This window comes from Coregonus clupeaformis, chromosome 21 (genome assembly GCF_020615455.1).
Source record: "Coregonus clupeaformis isolate EN_2021a chromosome 21, ASM2061545v1, whole genome shotgun sequence".
NCBI lineage: Eukaryota > Metazoa > Chordata > Actinopteri > Salmoniformes > Salmonidae > Coregonus > Coregonus clupeaformis.
Window position 1 is genome coordinate 45,550,458 of NC_059212.1, and position 8,919 is coordinate 45,559,376.

The 8,919-nt window shown below is 47.0% G+C and overlaps 1 pseudogene; it reads left to right on the forward strand.

Moving 5' to 3' along the window:
• LOC121535712 overlaps positions 1–7,786 on the forward strand; it is a 30,558-nt pseudogene extending 22,772 nt beyond the window's left edge.
• Positions 7,787–8,919: the final 1,133 nt, after the last annotated feature.

Below are 8,919 nucleotides of genomic sequence, written 5' to 3' on the forward strand. Positions count from 1 at the left end.
TTCTACTGTATTCTGACTGAGTCATGGTCCTGCTGTATTTCCTGGTGTACATCTACTGTATTCTGACTGAGTCATGGTCCTGCTGTATTTCCTGGTGTACATCTACTGTATTCTGACTGAGTCATGGTCCTGCTGTATTTCCTGGTGTACATCTACTGTATTCTGACTAAGTCATGGTCCTGCTGTATTTCCTGGTGTACTTCTGCTGTATTCTGACTGAGTCATGGTCCTGCTGTATTTCCTGGTGTACATCTACTGTATTCTGACTAAGTCATGGTCCTGCTGTATTTCCTGGTGTACTTCTACTGTATTCTGACTGAGTCATGGTCCTGCTGTATTTCCTGGTGTACTTCTACTGTATTCTGACTGAGTCATGGTCCTGCTGTATTTGCTGGTGTACTTCTACTGTATTCTGACTGAGTCATGGTCCTGCTGTATTTCCTGGTGTACTTCTACTGTATTCTGACTGAGTCATGGTCCTGCTGTATTTCCTGGTGTACTTCTACTGTATTCTGACTGAGTCATGGTCCTGCTGTATTTCCTGGTGTACATCTACTGTATTCTGACTGAGTCATGGTCCTGCTGTATTTCCTGGTGTACTTCTACTGTATTCTGACTGAGTCATGGTCCTGCTGTATTTCCTGGTGTACTTCTACTGTATTCTGACTGAGTCATGGTCCTGCTGTATTTCCTGGTGTACTTCTACTGTATTCTGACTGAGTCATGGTCCTGCTGTATTTCCTGGTGTACTTCTACTGTATTCTGACTGAGTCATGGTCCTGCTGTATTTCCTGGTGTACTTCTACTGTATTCTGACTGAGTCATGGTCCTGCTGTATTTCCTGGTGTACTTCTACTGTATTCTGACTGAGTCATGGTCCTGCTGTATTTCCTGGTGTACTTCTACTGTATTCTGACTGAGTCATGGTCCTGCTGTATTTCCTGGTGTACTTCTACTGTATTCTGACTGAGTCATGGTCCTGCTGTATTTCCTGGTGTACTTCTACTGTATTCTGACTAAGTCATGGTCCTGCTGTATTTCCTGGTGTACTTCTACTGTATTCTGACTGAGTCATGGTCCTGCTGTATTTCCTGGTGTCCAGACCCCGTGGAATCCTGTGTGTGACGTCTGTAGGGAGGAGGTTATGGGACAGGTCTCTGAGCAGTGTGAACCTGAGTGGCTGGATGCAGAGGATCCTCTCTTTATACTGTATACCAGCGGATCTACTGGCAAACCAAAGGTAGGACACTCTCTCTCTCACACACACACACACACACACACACACTGTCACACACTCACTCACACTCACTCACACACACACACACACACACGCACACACACACACTGTCACACACTCAGTCACACTCACTCACACACACACACACTCACACACACACACTCAGTCACACACACACACACACAAACACTCGAGTGATAATGTGTGTGTGTGCATGTTCCTGTGTGCACTTGCGTGTGTGCATTCGTAAATGTGTGTGTGTGTGAGTGAGTGTGAGTGAGTGTGTGACAGTGTGTGTGTGTGTGTGTGTGTGTGTGTGTGTGTGTGTATATATTAGCCCTGTGTTAACCCTGTATCTGCCTTCCCTGCAGGGTGTCCTTCACACGGTGGCAGTCTACCTGCTTTACACCTCTCTGACCTTCAAGTACGTGTTTGACCACCAGCCAGACGATGTGTACTGGTGTACCGCTGATATAGGATGGATCACTGGACACTCATGCAGCACCTATGGGCCACTGGCCAACGGGGTCACCAGCGTACTGGTGAGTAGAACAAACAAAATAACGACCAGACCACAATGATTTCCTCTTGGTCTGACGGTTAAGACGTTGGGTTGGGGCGTGGGAATCCTCTTGGTCTGACGGTTAAGACGTTGGGTTGGGGCGTGGGAATCCTCTTGGTCTGACGGTTAAGACGTTGGGTTGGTGCGTGGGAATCGTCTTGGTCTGACGGTTAAGACGTTGGGTTGGCGCGTGGGAATCGTCTTGGTCTGACGGTTAAGACGTTGGGTTGGCGCGTGGGAATCCTCTTGGTCTGACGGTTAAGACGTTGGGTTGGCGCGTGGGAATCGTCTTGGTCTGACGGTTAAGACGTTGGGTTGGCGCGTGGGAATCCTCTTGGTCTGACGGTTAAGACGTTGGGTTGGTTACCACCAGTTAGTTTCATACCCTGTAATACTACCACTTTCTTTTTTATATATTGCCTGACTGAACCAACGTTGTGTGTGTGTGTGTGTGTGTGTGTGTGTGTGTGTGTGTGTGTGTGTGTGTGTGTGTGTGTGTGTGTGTGTTCTCCAGTCTGAGGGTATTCCAGTCCACCCTCACGTGGGGCGTTTCTGGGAGGTGATTGAGAAGGACAGAGTGACCAAGTTCTACACAGCTCCAACAGCCATACGCCTTCTCATGAAGTACGGGGAAGATCCAGTACAGAAGGAAGACACGCTGTGTTTTCTCTGGCCGGGATTCAATCCAATCTGTCCTTTTTTTTGGCTATGCATCTTTTAAAGGCAATGTTTCCGCGTTTCGCAGAGACACCGCACATACACGATAAACGCTGCATATGTCTGCTCAATAGAAAATGACCTTTTATTTAAATGTCAAGCGAACTATTACGTGGATCTACCACGGATCAGATTTAATCCTTTAATCTTTGCATCATAAGAAGTACACTGATCTGAGCTGTAGCGCTGTGGCTATAATAACGCAGTGTCATTCTGTCCACTAGCGCCATCTGTTGGACGAAAAGAGAGAGCCAACACTCAGTGAACCAGACCAGATCAGCACTTCTTTACTCGTTCACCCTGTAACTTCCTGCAGGTACGACCTTTCATCGCTGAGGATTCTGGGTACTGTAGGTGAGCCCATCAACCCGGAGGCGTGGCATTGGTACCACGAGGTGGTTGGTCAGAAGAGATGCCCCGTGGTGGACACCTTCTGGCAGACTGAGACGGTGAGCGCTGACTGGTGGTCTGTTTTGAAATCGTCCTTTTAATCTTTCATTGTTTTCTATTGCATCTATTTGACTGAAAATAAGTTAGAAAATACAGTCAAATTAAAATATTGATTTTAATACATTTGAAAAATATACTGACCAAAAATATAAATGCAACATGCAACAATTTCAAAGATTTGACTGAGCTACAGTTCGTATAAGGAAGTCAGTCAGTTGAAATTAATGAATTAAGCCCAAATCTATGGATTTCACATGACTGGGAATACATCTGTTGGTCACAGATACAGTACCTTTAAAAAAACAGTAGGGGCGTGGATCAGAAAACCAGTCAGTATCTGGTGTAACCACCATTTTCCTCATGCAGAGCGACACAAAACCCCACCGCCACCATAGGGCAGCACTCTGTTCACAACGTTGACATCAGTAAACCCACACAATGCCAAATATACATGGTTTGCGGTTGTGAGGCCGGTTGGACGTATTGCCAAATTCTCTAAAGCGACGTTGGAGGCGGCTTACGGTAGAGAAATTAACATTCAATTCTCTGGCAACAGCTCAGTTGGACATTCCTGCAGTCAGCATGCCAATTGCACGCTCCCTCAAATCTGGAGACATCTGTGGCATTGTGTTGTGTGAAAAAAACGGTACATTTTAGAATGGCCTGTTATTGTCCCCAGCACAAGGTGCAACTGTGTAATGTTCAACGCTGTTATATCAGCCTCTTGATATGCCACACCTGTCAGGTGGATGGATTATCTTGGCAAAGGACAAAATGTTCACGAACAGGGATGTAAACAAATTTGTGCACAACATTTGAGAGAAATAAGCTTTTTTTGTACGTATGGAACATTTCTGGGATCTTTTATTTCAGCATGTTGCGTTTTATATTTTTGTTCAGTGTTTAATGACTTGTGTTCTTGCATAGGGTGGCCATGTTTTAACTCCATTACCTGCTGCTACTCCTCTGAAACCAGGATCAGCTGTAAGTTACAATCATATACACAGTGTACAAAACATATTGAGTTGAACCCCCCCCCCTTTGCCCTCAGTACAGCCTCAATTCATCAGGGCATGGACTCTACAAGGTGTCGAAAGCGTTCCACAGGGATGCTGGCTCCATGTTGACTCCAATGCTTCTCACAGTTGTGTTAAGTTGGCTGGATGTCCTTTGGGTGGTGGACCATTCTTGATACACACGGGAAACTGTTGAGCGTGAAAAACCCAGCAGCATTTGTGAGAGGTGTTGACATGCTGAATGCACCGAGCTGTCTGTTTGAACTACTGGCACACAGCTCAGACACCCATGCATACTCCACAAGACATGCCACCAGAGGTCTCTTCACAGTCCCCAGGTCCAGAACAGACTATGGGAGGCTCACAGTACTACATAGAGCCATGACTACAAGGAACTCTATTCCACATCAGGTAACTAATGCCAGCAGTAGAATCAGATTTAAAGAACAGATTAAAAAAACACCTTATGGAACAGCGGGGACTGTGAAGCAACACAAACATAGGCACAGACACACACACGTACACATGGATTTTGTGTTGTAGATATGTGGTAGTGGAGTAGGGGCCTCAGGGCACACAGTGTGTTGTGACATCATTTTGCCGGACCCCAGGAAGGGTAGCAGCTGCCTTGGGGATCCATAATAAATACAAATTACTAGCATAGTCATGTGCCAGTGTAATATTTCCCATATACCTGTGATTGGCTCCTTACTCCTTGTGTGAGGTATACTATAGGCGTAGACTTCAGTGCTCTTATCCAGAGTGACTTACAGTTAGTGAATACATATTTTTTTTTATACTGGCCCCCCGTGGGAATCGAACCCACAACCCTGGCGTTGCAAACGCCATGCTCTATCAACTGAGCTACATCCCTGCCGGCCATTCCCTCCCCTACCCTGGACGACGCTGGGCCAATTGTGCGCCGCCCATGAGTCTCCCGGTCGCGGCCGGCTGCGACAGAGCCTGGATTCGAACCAGGATCTCTAGTGGCACAGTTAGCACTGCGATGCAGTGCCTTAGACCACTGCGCCACTCAGGAGTAGCAGGGGTAGTTCCTGGGCAACCATGTTCCTGGAGTTCCACAGGTTCCGCAGGAGATTGTTCCAACTAGGCATCACATCTGACCAACTGAGCTGATAGATCAGGTTCAGTGATTGCCTAAATTCAACACGCTTGGTCTTCCAGGTCGGTTTAAATGAAAAACACGACGTTTTCTGAAGTACTCCGGGACCAGCGTTGACAACCCCTGACTTATAGCATCTAATGAACCTGTGTTTGAATCATCTAGATTTAACGCTATAGATTCAGTTAACCCCAGGGTTCTCAGCTGGTGATTGTGATCTGGAAAAAGGAGTTCTATACCAGTAGCCTGAAGTCTGTTATTGAAAAGCTGTCATGAAAATCTCCCATTGTGTTCAAAAAAATAAATAAAAAATAAGATCTATCCATCTGATCTATCTGTCTGTCTGATGTTCCAGACGTTTCCTTTCTTTGGCGTGGAGAGGAACTGGAGGGAGAGGCAGAGGGCTATCTGGTCAGTACAACACACAGTCTATGGTACAATGACTTCAAGTATTATTATTATTATTATTATTTTGTCATTTAGCAGACGCTCTTATCCAGAGCAACTTACATGAGCAAGTAGGGTTAAGTGCCTTGCTCAAGGGCACATCGACAGATTTTTCACCTAGTCGGCTCGGCGATTAGAACCAGCGACCTTTCGGTTACTGGCACAACGCTCTTAACCACTAAGCTACCTGCCGCCCTACAGTGTAATACATTTGAGATGTTTTTTTTTAAAATTCTCACTCACTATCCTTATAATATGGGTTTCATATAGGGTTATTACCGTAATATTTCTAAACTAAGAGCCATGGTCTGTAATGTTGTTGGTAGGTGTTTCATTATGTACTGGTAGGGTTATTACCGTAATATTTCTAAACTAAGAACCATGGTCTGTAATGTTGTTGGTAGGTGTTCCGTCGGCCCTGGCCTGGTATCATGCGTACCGTGTACGGAAACCAAGAGCGGTTTGAGAACACATACTTCAAGAAATTCCCAGGCTTCTATGTGACCGGGGATGGTAAAACATATCAAGACTTTTCATTACAAACAGCACCTTGCATTCTTTGATTGATTAGATTGGATTCATCATATTAATTGAGGATCACAATCACAATGTAATGGTGACATCGCTGTTAACGTGGCACTGTTGTTTTCTTTAAAAGGTTTAATAAAATGAAATTCATGAATTCATTCCTTTCTTTCCCAGGCTGCAGGAGAGATAAAGATGGCTACTACTGGATCGCAGGCAGGATAGACGACATGATCAACGTATCAGGTCATATGTTTTCCCATAGTTTGGCCAATGTGCTGCTGCTGGCTTCATTTGCGGGTCAAAGCCAGGTTATTGTGAAGCACTCTGTGATACATTTTGCTGTCAAAACAGGCGATCGATGGATGGATGGATGGATGGATGGATGGATGGGTGGATGGATGGATGGGTGGATGGATGGATGGATGGATGGATGGATGGATGGATGATAACCCATAGTGTTGTCTTCCCTACAGGCCACCTGATGATGATGATGAGTGGGAACCCATAGTGTTGATAACCTTGTCTCCCTCCAGGTCACCTGTTGAGTACAGCGGAGGTAGAGCCATCTCTAACAGAGCATGGAGCGGTGGCCGAGGCTGCAGTGGTCAGCAGACCCCACGCGGTCAAGGGGGAGTGTCTCTACTGTTTCGTTACTCTGAAGGACAGCAGAGAGTTCGACCGCACACTGGTGGAGGAACTCAAGCGACAAGGTGTTTGACCAATTTATAGACAAGTCTATCTATTACAGGCTTAACAAGATTACAGGTTACCCCTTGTAGAACGAACACAAGATTACGGCATTTGGCTACACAAGACTATTATCGCACTGAATATGAGATATTTATACAGCACTACAACATGAGTTTTCTGTTGGTACTTGATTTAACACAACAACAAAACATGTCTTATGTCTTGTTAGTGAGGGAGAAGACAGGTCCGATCGCCACACCAGACTTCATCCAGAACGCTCCTGGACTTCCTAAAACACGATCTGGTAAGTGTTACCCCATTCCTGATTTTACCACATTTGAATTAATTTTGTATACTTTTATGGACATTTTGTCTTTACATTTGTATTCATTATTTTTCGTTTTATTTAACAAAATATGTCATCATCAGGTAAAGATCATGCGGCGGGTCCTGAGGCAGATCGCCCGGAACGAGAAGGATCTAGGTGACCTTTCAACTATGGCTGACCCCAAGGTCGTGGAGGTCCTGTTCAGCCAGCGCTGTCAAACGGCCGCCTGAGGGGCTGCATGTCAACACGCTACAATGGCTTCCTCTCCCCAACACCTCATCTCCTCTCCTTCATCTACATCTGATCTGAAGCCCATTCCCGCCACCAACTTTTATTTTTTTTAATTTCGAGATGCTAAGGCATTTTATTTTATTTTATAGTAGAACATGTAGGATATGTTTCTTAATTCGCAGCTGATTTATTTCCATCTGTCCACGTTGCAGAGGTCAGAACAGCAGGGGGAGCTGGCGTACGCCCCAGCACTTTTTCAATTCGGTTGAATAAAAAAAGTATTGACACAAAAGCATTGAAAAGTACCGTTGTTTAGACTGATTTGCCTTAGGATTTGTCAACTCGCGCTTCAGTCTGATCAACTGTAGCCTTCTGATAACAACCACAGCTGCAGGTGGCCTAGAGAAGCCTATTCGCTCTGGCCCCCTCTGGCCCCCTCTGACCCCCCCTGACCCCCTCTGGCCCCCTCCCTCTGGCCCCCTCTGGCCCCCTCTGACCCCCTCTGACCCCCCCTGACCCCCTCTGGCCCCCTCCCTCTGACCCCCCTGACCCCCTCTGACCCCCTCTGGCCCCCCTCTGGCCCCCTCTGACCCCCTCTGACCCCCTCTGACCCCCCTCTGGCCCCCCTCTGGCCCCCCCTGACCCCCTCTGGCCCCCTCTGGCCCCCTCTGACCCCCCTCTGGCCCCCTCTGGCCCCCCCTGACCCCCTCTGGCCCCCTCTGACCCCCTCTGGCCCCCTCTGGCCAGGGGAAACCGAGCGGTAGTGTTGTGTAGTCCTAGCGCACAATAGGCCCATTTATTTGTGTTAAGAGAAAATGTGAATGTGATCGAAATTTGATTTTATATTCAAACTTCGGGTGTCTTGGCTACCTAGACCTTATCAATCCAAAATGGCTGACGGAAAATAATTAATCAACACAATAGTGATGACACACTGTGTGAGGCACTTTTTAATTTACGGATGCAAAGGCCTTCATGATGCAACCCCTGCATACTGCCCTGCATACTGCCCTGCATACAGCCCTGCATACAGCCCTGCATACAGCCCTACATACAGCCCTGCATACAGCCCTACATACAGCCCTACATACAGCCCTACATACAGCCCTGCATACAGCCCTGCATACTGCCCTGCATACTGCCCTGCATACAGCCCTGCATACAGCCCTACATACAGCCCTGCATACAGCCCTGCATACAGCCCTGCATACAGCCCTGCATACTGCCCTGCATACTGCCCTGCATACTGCCCTGCATACAGCCCTGCATACAGCCCTGCATACAGCCCTGCATACTGCCCTGCATACAGCCCTGCATACTGCCCTGCATACAGCCCTGCATACAGCCCTGCATACAGCCCTGCATACTGCCCTGCATACTGCCCTGCATACTGCCCTGCATACAGCCCTGCATACTGCCCTGCATACAGCCCTGCATACAGCTAGCTCCATAACCATGTGACCTGATTAGAAAAAAAAATCTGGTCCCATCACAGCCCATATAAAACAGTTTTACAGCTGATTCTATTACTATGTCATACCCTACAACTAGGGTCCGGAGTTTTACCTGGGTCATACCCTACAACTAGGG